This window comes from Mesocricetus auratus, unplaced genomic scaffold (genome assembly GCF_017639785.1).
Source record: "Mesocricetus auratus isolate SY011 unplaced genomic scaffold, BCM_Maur_2.0 Super-Scaffold_100013, whole genome shotgun sequence".
Classification (NCBI taxonomy): domain Eukaryota; kingdom Metazoa; phylum Chordata; class Mammalia; order Rodentia; family Cricetidae; genus Mesocricetus; species Mesocricetus auratus.
This window is the reverse complement of record NW_024429196.1, coordinates 10,614,750-10,630,181: the sequence shown is the minus strand read 5'-3', so window position 1 is coordinate 10,630,181 and position 15,432 is coordinate 10,614,750. Positions and strand designations below refer to the sequence as shown.

The window sequence follows — 15,432 nt, the reverse complement described above, 5'->3', positions numbered from 1 at the left end:
GTGATAGACGGTTTTTTAAAAAATTGATGTGTTTGGGTTGTGAGCAGCCAGGTAAGATGTGTTATTGTTTGATGTTTAGGATACAGAAGACTTTCTGCAGTCCGTTCTATATCTGTGTTGTTCATTCTGGCAGCCACCAGCAATGTGTAGCTAATAACAACCTGATGTGTGGCCAGTGCAAAGGAAAAACTGGGTGTTTAATTATATTTCACTGTAAGACATTAACCTCAGAATAATCATCTGTAGCTGATGGGTCCATGTCAGATAGCTAGCCTTGTTCAGTGTCAGAGTCTTTCCTATAAAAGGCCAAATCACAAGGACTTTAGATTTTTCTGTGACAATCAGCCCTGCTATTAAAGACTTGACCATGGCCTCTCCAAACCACAAGAGGTATGCTTTGTTTCCATAAACATTCATTATAGAGACAGAAGGTTGGAGCTGGGAAGGTAGTTCTGTTGGTAAAGAGTTTGCCTAGTGTGCACAAAGTCCCAAATTCAGTGGCCAGTACCTCATTGGCCAGGCATGACAGTACACACCTATAATTTTAACACTAAGAAACAGAGGCAGGAGGACCAGAAGTCCTAGGTCACTTAAGGCTACATAACAAGAGGTCAGTCTGTGATACATGAAACTCTACCTCAAAACCTTTAAATTTTTTAAAATAAAATGATAGGGGGTTGCTCTAGATCCATTAACAAATTTATAGGTTCTTCTCATGTCTTCAGCTACTAAGGCTGGAAAACATATTTACAGTCAAGTGTCAATGATGACAGAGTCAGTGCCAACTCCTCTCCCCATGCTTGTAAAAATCCAAAGAAAGAAGGCTGAACCTGAAAGATTTCATCTAAAGGGCCAGCATTCCTGACCCTGTGGGACATTATAAAAAAGGCCTTGAGGCAGAATGGCTTTCCTCCCTATGCCCCTACAAAACATATTCCAGAACGGAATGGACTTTGGCTCTCCCTTCATGATCTGGCCCTACCCTCAGCCTGACATGGCCATGACCTTCTAAAGGTGTCAGCTCCTGTCACACCTCAACCTCACATCACCCATTGGCCTGACAAATGCCCCATTCATTGACCTATAGACCTGAATTTCTCCTTTCAAAGTTCCTTGCCACCCTCACTTCATGCCAAGATTTAATGACCCAAAATGTAAGTAAATCAAACTGTCTTTTTATCACATACTAAAGGCAAATCAATACACATAACTGCCCAGGGCCTCTGATAAGCCATGTTTCATTTTTAAACCTTACCTCAAAAACTGTAATGGGTGAGGATAGGATATCCTGTATCCTGTACATGGAGACTCAACAGGGAGAGATTGAAAAGGGAGTTAGGATTCCAAGGCCAAAGGGCCAGAGATGTTGGAAAACCTGAAGAAGTCCAGGAGCGTAAGACTCTGTGTAGTCACACTTTGAGGTAATGTTGGTTAAAATCAAGGTAAAGCTTCCCTCATATTTGTGCTCCATAGAGTTGCCATGTGCTTTAGAGAAAAAGACTGTTAGAGATTATTAAGGCCTCAGGAGTACATGCTAATCATTAAGAAAGGAAATTGAGGTCTGCCATGGCAACATGCTCCAGTAATCTTAGCACTGGAAAAGCAAAGCAGGGAGATTGCCCCAAGTTCCAGGCTAGCCTGGTCTACAGAGCAAGTTCCAAGCCAGCCTTGAGAGAGACCCTCAGTAAGAAAAAAAAAAAAGAAAAAGAAAAAGAAGGAAGTAGGAGAAACAGAAGATACATCCTTGATCCTTGATAGTTCCCTTTCTGAGATTCTAGAGGAAAGCAAGGTCTTACTACACAACTAAAATGTTACCAGTGTTAAATGGAAAATAAATTTTCTCGAACATGTGACACACCATATAGATTTAAAAACAAGAACTCGGAAGATGGCTCAGTGGATAACATGCAGACCTCAGCTCAGAGTCCCAAATACTCAAAGGACCCATGTCAGCAATTTTTATGTATGCATGTTCTTATATACACACATAAAGTCATATGTGTAAACATGTGTATTCAATTCAGTTTCATTGATGTACCAATGAAGGTCTGGGAAAGTTAAAAAACTGTCAAAATATGCAGCCCATAAGTTACTAAGGGAACATCACAATGGCCTGCTAACACAGCATTTTTCATCGAAAATTCTTAATCTGACAGATCTCCTGCATTATCAGTAGCAGAAAGCAGAGAGGAATGGCATCAATACGGGGCACCAGACAGATGTCTGACCATTGAACACCCTCCCAACAAGGACATCAGATTTGCATTCTGCCAGACCACATGACCAAGACTGCACAGAAAGCAGAAGACTACAAATAACTCAGGTCTTGTCAGAAGAGAAGACATCAGACTCCTCCCACCCCATGGCATGATGTCCATTGTCTGGGGAGCACAACAACACTACAGCCTAAATTACTAATCCTGCCATTAAATTCTTGTACCATTGGCTCCCACATGCAAGCTCTTCCTCTCTCTTGGCTCCTCAGAAGTGTAGGAAGGCCTATCCTCCATCCCAGTAGGAAATGTGAAGACTGGTCAAGCTGGGATGATGACTAGACAGAGGCCTCATGACAATATCTAGATGACAGGAGCTCCTGTGCATGCCTGTCTGCTGTTATTTCTGCAGCATAATTTCCTCTGTGGAAACTCGCTGCCAAGGGAGCTGTGTCCCCACCAATATGAACACTTGGCTGAGACCAACACACCACTACTAAGCCATCTGGCTCTCCATGTTTCCATGGCAGACAGTATGCATGTTCTTACAGGATGTGTACTTGCAGAGACATACTAAGACATACAGGAATATAGGGAAGCTACAGAAAGAAAAGGGAGATGGTGGTGTGGCATTCCAGTGGCATCCCTGTGCTGCATGTCTGCAGACCCTTGCCCTGAGTGGTGTGGGTATAGGAATAATTAGGGCACTTTCCTGGGAGCCTCTTGATGCCTTTCTCCCAACCAGTTGTGGACAACATTTTCCGCAGGAGCCATCAGTTATCTGTCCTGGAATGTATTGCCTCTTCCCTCAGTAGCTTTGGGTGGCCCAGGAAGATGACTTCCTATGAGAAGTCACAGAAGGTATCTGATATCAGAGGGCAGGGATTGTCCTCCTTTGTGATCACCTTGCCACCCCTCCCACTTCCCTCTGCCTTGCTCCAAAGCAAAGGACAAACTTTAATTCTGTCCCAAAGACCATGTGTCTTGAAAACACAGAGAAGAATTGAAAATACAACAGTGCTTCCTACCTCCTGACTCATCAGCCTCAGTGGAACCTTTCCTCTCTATCTAAAACAGGACAGCTACTACTGGCTTTCATAGCCCTGAGAGCATGCCAGGAAGTGTGGCCCTGAATAGTGGAAGCTGTTGGATGTTTCTACGCATTCTCCTTGTCCAGTGTGTATACCAGTGGCTAATCTGTGACCCCTGCACTCTGCAAAGCTCATGCATTCATTATCCAGACATTCATTTGTTCTAGATAAAGTACCAAGAACAGCTGTACAGCCTAGGACTCCTTCCTTCCTTCCCATCTCTTCCTTCCCCTTCCTTTCTTTCCTTCTCCATCCCTTCCTTCCTTCCCATCTACTTCCTATAACTTTAAAGTTTACAACCCCCAAAAGACCACGAGAAAACACAGATATCTACATCGTGATCTATATCAGTGGCAAAGTTGTAGTTACGAAGTAGAGACGAAAACCATTTTGTGGTTGGGGTCACCACAACATGAGGACTGTATTAAAGGGTCTCAGCATTAGGAAAACTGAGGACCACTGCTCTAGTAACTCTAGCAGTTCCATCACACTCCAGCTTCCAGGCCACAAGAAGGATGCTGTCCAGACTCTAGTCTGGGTACTGGCCCCTTGGGGTCATTTCCGCAGGTCAAATTCACCAGTTTCAGCTGAGAAGTGTACTTTCCTCGGGGATCAGAATCTCCCTCAAGGGTCCATTCTTTAGCCGGGCGATGGTGGCGCACACCTTTAATCCCAGCACTCGGGAGGCAGAGGCAGGCAGATCTCTGTGAGTTCGAGGCCAGTCTGGACCGACAGCCTCCAAAACAATACAGAGAAACCCTGTCTCGTAAAAACCAAAAAAAAAAAAAAAAGGTCCATTCTTTATTTTGTCTGTTTAGGTTTTTCAGACAGGGTTTCTCTGTGTAGCCCTGGCTGTCCTAAAACTCACTTTGTAGGCCAGGCTGACCTCTGTCTCACCTGTCTCTGCCTCTGGAGTGTTGGTATTAAAGGTATGTACCACCCCACCCAGCTGTAAACACCTGACTCCATTGCTTCAGACCTTGCCTTTGTTAGCCTGTCTTTAGAGGCAGACGCTGTGCCAGCATTAACTGCTCCCAGGGTCCTTTTCCGAACACAGGGCCATTCCCATTCATTTTCCTAGTTAGCCATACCCTGCACTAAATCCTCCCTGTTAAAATCACTGCCATGGCTTCTACCTCATGCCTGGTTCTGACCTGTAAGTCAAACCCAAGAACTCTAATGCAAAAGCATTCAGTTGCTTTGTGTCATAAAAGAGAAATCATGAGTTTTTCTGAGCATGGAATAGAGATGGTGCCATGGGAGACGACACAGCAGCCAGGAAAGGACTGGGCAGCGAGTGGGGGCAAGGAACAGGGACCTCTTCCAGATCGTCCCTGCTTAGAGTCCTTCCTCCCTTCCCTTCCCAACCTTTGATGGCAAGGGGAGTCCTGGGAGTTAATGCCTGTGCAAGGGCCATTTTGAAGCTCAGAGACTGACAGGAAGCCAAGTTGCTTGTTAATTTTTATGCTTCTAGGAATCGATCATAATAGCGTCGAAGAAAGGCTGAATGAGGTTTCGATGAGAAAATGAGTTTGCAGTCGGCCAAGTCTTCAAAGCAGCCACTGACCAAGAATTCCTAGAAGTCTCAGAACTTTCCTACTAATTAAGAAATTCTTTTCTCATCTCTTTGTTCAGGGCAAAAGATAGTATGACTACAAAGATATTTATTACTACTGGATCATGTTGTGTGAGAACTTTATTTCTGCTGTCGGAGATAAAAGATTGCTTTGAAAAGTAAAAGAAAGATAAAAGAAAAAGTAAGTTTATTTGTTCTTCCTAGGGCTGTTGCAGTTCACAGAACCCCATATAATGTCTCACAGTGTGAATTTTACCATTCAGAGACTCTAACAGGGCTGTGTCTCCTTGTGCTGAGCCTTGGCTTTAATAAGTGATGTCTTTGAACTATTTTATACTCCCCATGCCTTACTGTCCTCTGGTTGTGTATCAGAAAATCTGGGAGAGAGGCTCTTGATGAGCTGAGCAGGGATTAAAGGAAGCCAATGAGAAGGGGAAGTGGATGATGAATGATTCGGGACTTCGATGGAGACACAGCTTGCCCAGCATGGGGTGGTGCTCCTTAGCCCTGCTCTTCATTCTGACACTGGTGCTTATGCAGTCATTATGGAGGCTCTGGTTTGCTACTCCAAAGCAAAGCAGGAAAAGAGTTACAGGAATCGAAGCTCATCAGAACAGCAAAAGCAATTTTAAAAGGCAGTGCAGTTCCTTTAACCAAATTAGCAATCAAGGTACATTTTTCTTCCTCCACTTTCAGAAGTCTCCATTTCCTCCGAGTTAGTAAAGAAATTTGATGCAAACAGACCTTCCCTGGGTTATATGAATCCCATGCCCTTGTTAGAATAGCAGTAACAGCATCTAACCAGACACGGCCATTGTTTGTTCGTTCTGTCAGACATTGTTCTGAGGCCTTCCCATACATTATCTCTCATTTGGTCCTCTCAAAACTACAATGACCTGAGTATTAACCACACCACACAAACGAGGAAATGGTTGAGGGTAGAGGTTAACGAGTCCCCCAAGGGTTCCTAACTGCCAAATAGCACATCCAGCAGCATTTAGACCATCTCTGCCAGATTTTGTCCCCCATGGTATTGCCCACTATCAGAAAAAAAAAACCATAGTCTCCTTCTGGTTGCATCATTACAAAGTCAGTAGGATCCAGCACAGTTTGATCTTGTATTTCACTTTCAAACCAGAAAGTTGTGAAGAGGAACTGTTTTGTTTGATGTACTGGAAATCACTGCAGAATACAGCACACACAACTGTGCACCGGATGCCAGGGAGGAAAAGATTGGTAGACTCCCTCAGAAGCCCCCACCACACAGTGCAGCGGTGCCTGGACTAGAGGTGGTGTCGTTGCCAGTTGACAAAGTTAGATTTCTGCTAATTATTTTTTTAAAAAGGCAGCTGGCTAAAATAATCCAGAACATGAACAGATTGACTGCATGTCATTGAACAAGTCTGTTCTATGCCAGAGCTTGGGCTACAGGTGAACAAGATGGAGACTCCATGGGCAAACATGCCCTGCCATATACTAGTAATGAGGATGTGAATTGGCTGTTGGTAGAAAATTTTGACCCATCTCCCTGCTCCAAAATAACTGACTCGAAGGCTTAAGATTACTTATAAATGCTTAGCCAAAGCTCAGGCTTGTTACCAACTAGCTCTTACAACTTAATCCATTTCTATTCATCTATGTGCTTCCCTGAGGCCTGTGGCTTTTGCCTCTATTGTGTGTTTGACTCATTCTCCATCTGCCTGGTGACTCCTCTGATTCTGCCCTTCCTCATCCTATCATTCTCAGTGGCTTTCCTGCCTAACTTTATCCTGTTCAGCTATTGACCAGTCAACTTATTCATTAAACCAATCACAGCAACAAGTCTTCACAGTATACAAAAGAATTACTCCACAGCAATTGGTGATTTCTCAATGAATGATTGTTGAAAAGCCTTTAAAATATGTTCACTTTCTTTCTATTACTCTTTCCTTCCTTCCCTTCCAGAAAAAAAGAAATTACCTCAAAGCCATAGGTGTGTAGAGTAAGGTAACTTTGGGTATAAAGAGGAGCCTTGGTGGTCCAGGGTGGGCTATCAGAGTCTATGAGTGATGAGAGGTTGTGTGCACATGTACAAGAAGCCAGACCTGGGGTGAGGCAAAAATATCTGAATAGAAAACAGAGAAACTGAGAACAGAAATAAAACATGTTTACTCTGATTTAGCAAAACTGTACCTAGAGATTTATTCTAAGGAAGTAAATTAGGAAAAAGGAAGCTCCGAGTATACACTGACTGTTTGCAACTGTTTGCATGCAAATCTGTGGGTCGCACCATCATTTTATAGCAAACATTTGGAAACAACTCAAACAACCAACCAAAAGACACATGGCTACAGAACTGAAAAGTTTCACTGGTTAAGATGAAGAACTTGTTTTCATCATACCCACCATTCAAGGGCATAACAACAACTATAATAAAATGATTCATACTGAGAGATAGATTTGGACTGTGCAAACTGGCAGAGCCTTCCTTCAGCAAGTTAAGGAAAAGACAAATAAGCCAACAAGCAAGTAAGCCAAAGATTTAACTTTTTTTTACAAGAGAGAAAACAAGTCCGGATTTATGGGGAAATGCAGATTAAGCCCCACAGGTGTACTGCTTCCCAAACTCTAGATGGACAGTGCTTTTTACAAGCCCAGTAAGAGCAGTCACTAAAAATGCTTGGAGCAACAGCAACTCTCACACAGTTCTCATGGGAGAACAGTTCAGCAGAGCCAACATTTAAGCAATTCTGCTTAATTCTGTAAAAATCAAACAAAAAAAGTGCAAACCCCAGCACCCAGTAACCCCAGTGGAAGAGCATTTACATAGCAAGGTGGCTCAGAGGCACTGTGTGTGCAGGAGGGTCACAGATGTGGGTACTGAGCTGAGTACTCTCCAAACACATCCTCCCCCAGAGTCTGAGAATAGGGCCTTCTCTTAAAACAAACTATTGCCAATACAGTCAGTGAAGAGACTTTAACTGGGGACCCTAACTCAATGAGACTGGTGTTCCTGTAAGTCGAGAAAAGGCATGGAGGCACACGTACAGAATCCTGTGTGACAATGGAGGCAAGCATCAGGCTGGGGTGTCTGCAGGCTAAGAACACCAAAGACTCATGGCAAAACTTGGAACTAAGTGAAAGGCCTAAAAGGGGTTCTCTCTAGAGCCCTCCCTGGAGAGAGCAGTTGACCTTGTCAAACTTCAATTCCAGATTGCTTTCCATGACTGTGACAAAATACCTGATATAATTAGCTTAAGAGGAAATGTTTCTGTGTTCCAGAACTTCAGGGGTTTCTATTAGTGTCCCATCCACCCCACTGCTGCTGGGCCTATGGTGAGGCAGAATGTTACGGCAGGACACATTGTGAACCTATGGTAAAGCAGAATGCTATGTCAGGACACATGGTGGACCTATGGTAAATCAGAATGCTATGTCAGGACACATGGTAGACCTATGGTAAATCAGAACGCTATGTCAGGACACATGGTGGACCTATGGTAAATCAGAATGCTATGTCAGGACACATGGTAGACCTAAGATGCCCACCTCACAGCAGACAGGAAGCACAGTGGAGAGTCAGGAAGAGGCTGCAGTCCCAACAACCTTACCAGCTCTCAAGAGCACGGTGCACTAGACTTTCAGTCTAGTTTTCCTGTCTAAGCTACACCATCCCTAGTGCTATAATTCTAACCCTGCTGTATAAAGCACCCCACCCCCTGAAGTTGCAGTAATTGTCTATGGAAACATTACATTGTTCATAATATATGGAAAATAGAAACTGCCAAATATCCATGCTCTAGAAAACACTTAAACTGTGTGATAGATACTCCTGTGGTAGAAAGCTATATCTGAAAACAAGTGGACTAAAGTTGTACCCCTTAGCACAGAGGACACCTTCTGGGATCCAGACAGATGGCCCCCATCCAAATGCATACTGTCTGATGGTGATGACAAGCCCTATGATGGGTAGTTGAATCAGTCTCCTGGAGCCTGTTAGCCAAGGAACAAACGACCAGAAGTGGACAGTGCATGCTTCCTTGTAGATACTTGTTTTTCCTTCGGCGAAATTCTACCCACAGAGCCAGTCCAACACTGACAGGATGGCAGAGCTAACAGTGTGCACAGTAAGCTTGTGTGGATGGCATCTGCACTCTGCCTTAGCCATCTCTCTAGCAACGGGACCGAAACAGCTGCACCCAGGCCACTGAGGCTCAAAGGTTGCCACAGAAGCAGAAGGGGCCAGCAAACAGATTAATATGAGCTCATTATTGCATTTGTGCTCAAGCTTCTAAGTTCGGTGCTTGCATGCACATTCAAAATTGTGTTCACCCATGACTCCTACCATGGGATCTGGTTAAAACAGAATCAGCACTGTGTCAGAAAAGCACAATCTCCCTCCCTCACAAGGGCATAGCATAATTATTACTCATTTTAATAGCTCACTGGCCTATACCTCCCATCCCTTTTGAAAAGAACTTAATGACTTAGGGATCTAGCAAAGTTCCATTTCAGTCTTCGCAGAAGGGACTCTGGTGGCAATTCAAACCATGATCTCCATACACAGACAGACCCAGAGGCCAGCAAGGCTTAGAGATAAAATGTCAAAGCAACTGGAAATCCAGGTGTTCTCCCTGTAAGGAGGGCTCCTTCTGAGGGGCCCATACAGGAGTGAAGCACACCTCCCCTTGTGCAGTTCCAGATGGTGCTTAGCCTGGTGAGGCCAGAAGCAAAGGCTTAACACACCTAATATGGATATCTGGGTTGGGGGGATAAGGAAAGGATAGAGCTGACCATGGATTCTGGTTCTGCCATCACCCAAAGACAAGGACTCTGGCAGTGTCCTCAGTCTTGCTGGGACTATCATAAGACGGTGATGATAGAGCCAATCCGGGCAGTCTTTTATGAGCACAGAGCCATGTGGTACCCTCGGGAAGGAGAGCTAGCTCTTCTTTCCCATCTAATCCTCATTAACCAGCTGGGGCCAGCACTGAGCAAGCAGTGCGGTCTTGAAGCACACCGACTATTAATTAAAGCCTCCCAACTGTAACCTGCCTTAATTATTTATGGCATCCCCATGACTGCTAAGACCCGCCTTTCTTCTTGTTAACACAAGCTCCCTCCTCAGACCTTCATGAAACTACCATGAAAACTATTTCAGGCACCATAAAGGAAGGAGACTTCATGACCTAGCTGACTTGGAGACCTCCAGGGATAACTAGAATATGTCATTAGCCATGAGCTTATAACACTAATATAGCAGTGGATGGCAGACACAGTCTTTGCTGGGGCACATCAGATTTTATCATAGACAATCCCTAGCTTTGAGGAATTTCTCAATGATGAGTTTATTTTCTTTGCTTGTTACCTTCTATGTGAGACCTCTGTGTTATCCTAGAATTATGAACTAAGTATTTTGGGTTAAGTCCCGTATTACTGCTGGTATTTGGCCATTTTTCACAGTGGAAAGTTTAGCTATAAAAGTTGAACCTGACAAATCTAGACCAAGGAGAAAATAAAACAGATCATACAATGTCACTCCAGGAGACTTTTGCTTTGAGAACCACGAGACCCAGAAGGTCATTGGTGACATCCACATGGTTAAGTCTGGGTAAAATTGATGTTATAATTTGGATTCCCACTCCTCCCTACTAGGGTAGGTGCTAAACAAATAGAATGCCTAATAATGATGGCAATAAAAAGCCACTGATGGCAAGAGTCAAACCATTATCACCACACCCAGACAGGCTAACAACAGCAGGCTAGGTTTGCCTAGGTCTCACAGCCTATCTCCTTGTGGATACCATCCCCTCTGGGGAAGCTCTCATCCCCACCTAAGCTAATGGCATTAATCATTAGCCAACTTGGAAAGGTTAATGGGCCGTTTGAGTGAGAGGAATGTTTTTTATGAAGTCCTTGTTCCTGGGAATAAGAACACAACAGCAGGAGAGAGCCATGAGTGTGACATCACCACTAATGAGCCTCTCCACCCACCTCATTCCACACGGTAGGATATTTGGCCCAGCAAAACACTTCACCAGCACCTCATGAACAGGCTGGTCAGTGGGAACTGGGCATAAAATGTGTCTTAAAATGTTTAAACTGTATTTCAACTCTCTTTTATTCTTAAATAAGCAAGCCAGAGAATAAAATGACATAACCTATAGCCGAGCTGAAGGTCTATCCCTCAGAAAAGGATTGACACAGCTCACTTAGTTTTGAAAGGAAAAAAGTGACATCAACTGAGCCAGATACTATTTGTAAAGACCTTAGTTGCATCCAATGCTTATTTAAATTTTAAAAGTAAAGGGCTTTGAAAGCCTTCTGTGCTTTCATTGATGTGGTGAGATGTGCTTGTGTGTACCTCTCCATAATCATGGGAGATCATTCATAATGCAGCTTATGGGAATGAAAGAAACAGAGACGGAGAATTTTCACAATCAAGAGTACCTCTGGAGTAGATACGGTTGTACAAGACTGTAATCCCAGCATTTGGGAGCAAGATGGAGTCATCAGAATCATAGTACATGGTCACCTTGTCCCATAATCTCCCAGAAAGATACCTCCAAGGACAACTACAAAGTCATAAGGCTAGATGGACCAAACCTGAGGAGATTGGAGAGTCATGTCTAGAGAAATGACTAGAGAAAGAGTTGAGACATAATGGACATGAATTCATTCTGGAGGCTGAAGACTGACATAACTCAATGTATGGCCATGTGTAGGGGGCCAGATATGGGCTGGAAGGGTTTAGATGTTAGAAACTGATGAGGAGGCCATGTGATGGGTGCTGTGAAACAGAACCCATAAAAAGAGTTAGAGAAAAAGGATCCACACAAAGGACCCACACTGTTCTCGGATAAGGTAGCTGGACTTGTAGACAAAGGTGGCACCATTTCATGCCCACCAAAGTGTGTGTGTGTGTGTGTGCACGTGCACACACTCGTGTGTTGCCCGTGTCCATAAGGGCACTCATTGTTTAATCTACTTGGTGCTTCTTTATTACACCTCTCTTGTGCCTAGTGCTAGGGACATCACTACAAACTGAACAGACAAGCTTGGCACTTCTTTGAGGTTATGCTGAGTTTTTTGAATAAGCAGAGTAATGGGAAGGACTGAGATTGGAGAAGAAGCATTACTTTGGACAGAGAGGTCTGAGGACATGACAAGGAGAGTGACACTGAGGTGAGAAGCTACCAGACAAATCCAAAGAAGCAAGCAGAATTCCCAGGATCAGCAACAGCTAATGGCCCAAGTTGCTGAAGAAAGAGAACACAGGATGCAGTACAAATCTATTCTGAGAAAACCAAGGACAGGATTGGGTAGCATTCTTTTTCCTAAGTCCCCAAGAAGCCATGGGTGTATCAATGGACATGATCTGAGTCTTCCTTTTAAAGTGTCTCTCTAGATGCCCTGCTATCTATGTTGTTAGGACCAAGAGGCCCTGGAGGGAAGTCTGTGGCTTGAGCCAGAGTGATGGTTTTAATCCTGAGATTCATGGGAGAAAAACCAGTTCCACCTTTGGGACCAAATTTGAAGCAAGCTTTATTAAAATATTAAATTCTAGCCAAGATGGGCTTTGGTCAGGACCACTTTCTGAGATGTTCATCTGAGTGTGCCCCAAACATGTTATTGGAGCTTATAAAGACAAAACCCTGAGGACACCATACTTTCCCATGAGGCTTTGTTGTTATTTTTTAAGAACTACAACTCCCAGAATCCCAGGTACTTGGGCAGCATGGTGCTTACAGATTAACTAGGGTGTTACATTGGGAACTGAGAAGTAATGAAGTGAGAGGTCCTCTTTGGCCCACACAGACTCACTGAAGAATAACACCTGAGAGTGAGGAGCATCCAGGATGGGACAGGAGAGGCTATAGCTTGAGAATTCAAAAGAAGCACTGAAAATGGATGTTTTCGCTAAACTGTGACTTTGTCTCATATAAAATGAGAATGCCTTGAAATTTGCAGGCAAATGGATGGCACTAGAAGAAACCATCCTGAGTTAGGTAACCCAGTCACAAAAAGAGAAACACGGTATGTACTCACTCATAAATGGATTTTAGACACGAATCAGGGGAGTGTCAGCCTACAATCCCACTGCCAGAGTCTGGGAAACAGAACCTTCATTCATCCAGTGACTGATGGAAGCAGAGGCAGACACCCACAGCTAAACACTGAACTGAACTCCTGGAAACCAGTGACAGAAAGGGAAAAATGATGAGCAAAGAGTTAAGACTGGGCTGCTTTAACCCACAGAAACAGTTGACCTGAACAAGGGGGAGCTCTTGGACCCCAGATTGATAGCTGTGTGGAAAGCAAGAGACTGACCCAGACCCCCTGAATGTGGGTGTCAGTTAGGAGGCCTAGGTAATCTATGGGGCCTTGGGTAGTATTTATCCCTGGCGTACAAACAGACTTTGAATGCCCATCCCACAATGAGGTATGCTGTCTGAGCCTGGACTCTTGGGGTAGGGCCTAGGCCCTGCCTTGGATGAAATGACAGTCACTGGAGATCCACCATGGAGGGCCTCACCCTTCCTGGGGATCGTAGTGGAGATTGGGTAGGGGACTGGGGGGGGGCTGGTAGGGAGGGTGGGGGAGGAGGGGAGGGAGAGGGAGCTGGGACTGACATGTGAAACAAGCTTGTTTCTAACTTAAATAAAAATATAAATAAATAATAAATAAATAAAATGAGAATGTCTAAACTCTCATCAAATGGAGAGTCACAGGTATCTCACATTCTTCGCCGTGTCCTTCAGAGCGGTACACACACTCCAGTGTGAAGAGAGGCGTCTCAGACAGCAACCTTCTCCTCCCGGGATGACCAAAAGACCATGTCTCTTTAAATTTCCATGTGACAGTGGTATTCAAGGCTAGCCTCATGATTTGAGAAATACCACCCTGCTAATCCTCAATACACATTTTGGAGAATTTCTGAGAGCTGTCAGAATACTAATCTGCCCTCCATCCTGGAAAAAAATTTCTTATTCCTCAAGCTCCCTGATTCCCAGGGCTATTTGATGCTGGGTGGTTCCACAAGAGCCCTGAAGCAGACTCCAAACTGGCTTTCCTGGCCACTCTGCCTGTCCACACAAGCTTTCCAAATACAGACACAGCTCTGCCTTTCATTTCCCTGAGTACAGCAAAGAATAGGTTGTTAAAGACATTTTTACTGAAGGCTGGGGTTTCACACTCTTGCAATTCAGAGAAGCATTTCCATGGTTGTTAATGTGACTCTTCTAGAGAATTCCAGCTCCAAAAGCTAACCTTACTCCCCTAGCTTGCATCTCACCTAATAGCATAGGGTCAAGTCAACCTCCTCCCCACCAGATTTCCAGCTTCTTTCTCACCTATGAGTCCAATTTGAGCACCTCTGCCCCAGGCCTGTGTGGCAGACCTGCTTGGCCTCAACCCCAGATGACTGAAGTAGAGGCACTTCCCATCCTCCAAGGACTCTTACCTGCAAACAGCAGCAGGGTAGCCTTGTGAAGAGCAGCCACTGACGCCAAAGCTCGTGAGTGCATTTCCGTCTGCTGGTCTTTGTAACTTCTCAGCAGAGGCTCTGGCCCAGACTGTGTGAAGTCAGACATTATCCACTGGCCTGTCCTAACTTCTCATTCAATCTAGAGAAGAGAGGGGATTGAACTTCCTTCTGGATTCACTTGGGTCTTACAAAGTCCTAAAATAAGTAAGCACAACATATTTATATGATTATATGTATATAGAACATGCATATATATGCATGCTACTGCAGAGAAAAAATTATCACTTAAAGCTAAATCTGTATTCAAAGACTCACCAAAAACAGCACCCTACTAAGACTAAATAGAACCTCACATTTCTGCCCGCAGTATCCAGTCACATTAATAACCAGGATCCCCACATAACCCACTGCTCTGGGGGAAATCTAAGATGCTTCTGTTGAACATTCCCCCAAACAAAGGAAGCCCAGACAAACAGCAAGCCCACCTCTGTCTCCAGCCATTTCGTAGAGCAGTCCAACAGCCTTAGACAATATTTTTCCACTGTGCTCACTCACAATGATGCAGTCAGAGTGCAAAGTATTTTGGAAATTCCTCTTCTAGAAGAGCCTCTGGAGCCAGGAGCACATTCTTTTAGAATAGCTTCAATAGTTATAAAATTTTATGCCAGGAAGGTGCATTTGATTCTTAAAATCAACCAGAGTGTTTTAAAGCAGATTTGGCAACCACATAAGCTCCAACGTGGGACATTTCTTTGGTATAGGGGGGTGTGACTATAGTTCTTAAGCCGATCACAAACTCCCTCTGAAGGCCATGCAGTCCGTCCACTTTTTGGTGTGTTTCTTTTCTCTCCATTTCTATCCTTTCTTAATTTTTTCTTTCCTTTTGGTGTTGACAGCAGGCCCTAAAGTCTTGTGGGTGCTAAGTGGTCACTGACACTAAGCTACATTCCCAGGCAATTTTTTGTTTTGAACTTCTGCTCCATGTCAGGTTACAATCCTATATGAGATATAGACCAAGAAACCAACTAATCACAGTGCTACATGGGAACACCCACAGTGATCACACACACAAAGCCTGAAGCGTGT

At 44.2% G+C, this 15,432-nt stretch overlaps 1 long non-coding RNA gene across 1 annotated transcript in view; it reads right to left on the bottom strand.

Moving 5' to 3' along the window:
* The window catches only part of LOC121143436, a 36,187-nt gene extending 21,294 nt beyond the window's left edge, over positions 1 to 14,893 (bottom strand). The window contains exons 1-2 of the long non-coding RNA XR_005880621.1: positions 14,832 to 14,893; positions 14,323 to 14,541 (exon numbers count right to left, since the gene is read on the bottom strand). This is a non-coding gene — a long non-coding RNA (uncharacterized LOC121143436). The remainder of the gene's footprint in view (positions 1 to 14,322; positions 14,542 to 14,831) is intronic.
* Between the last annotated feature and the right edge of the window lie 539 nt (positions 14,894 to 15,432).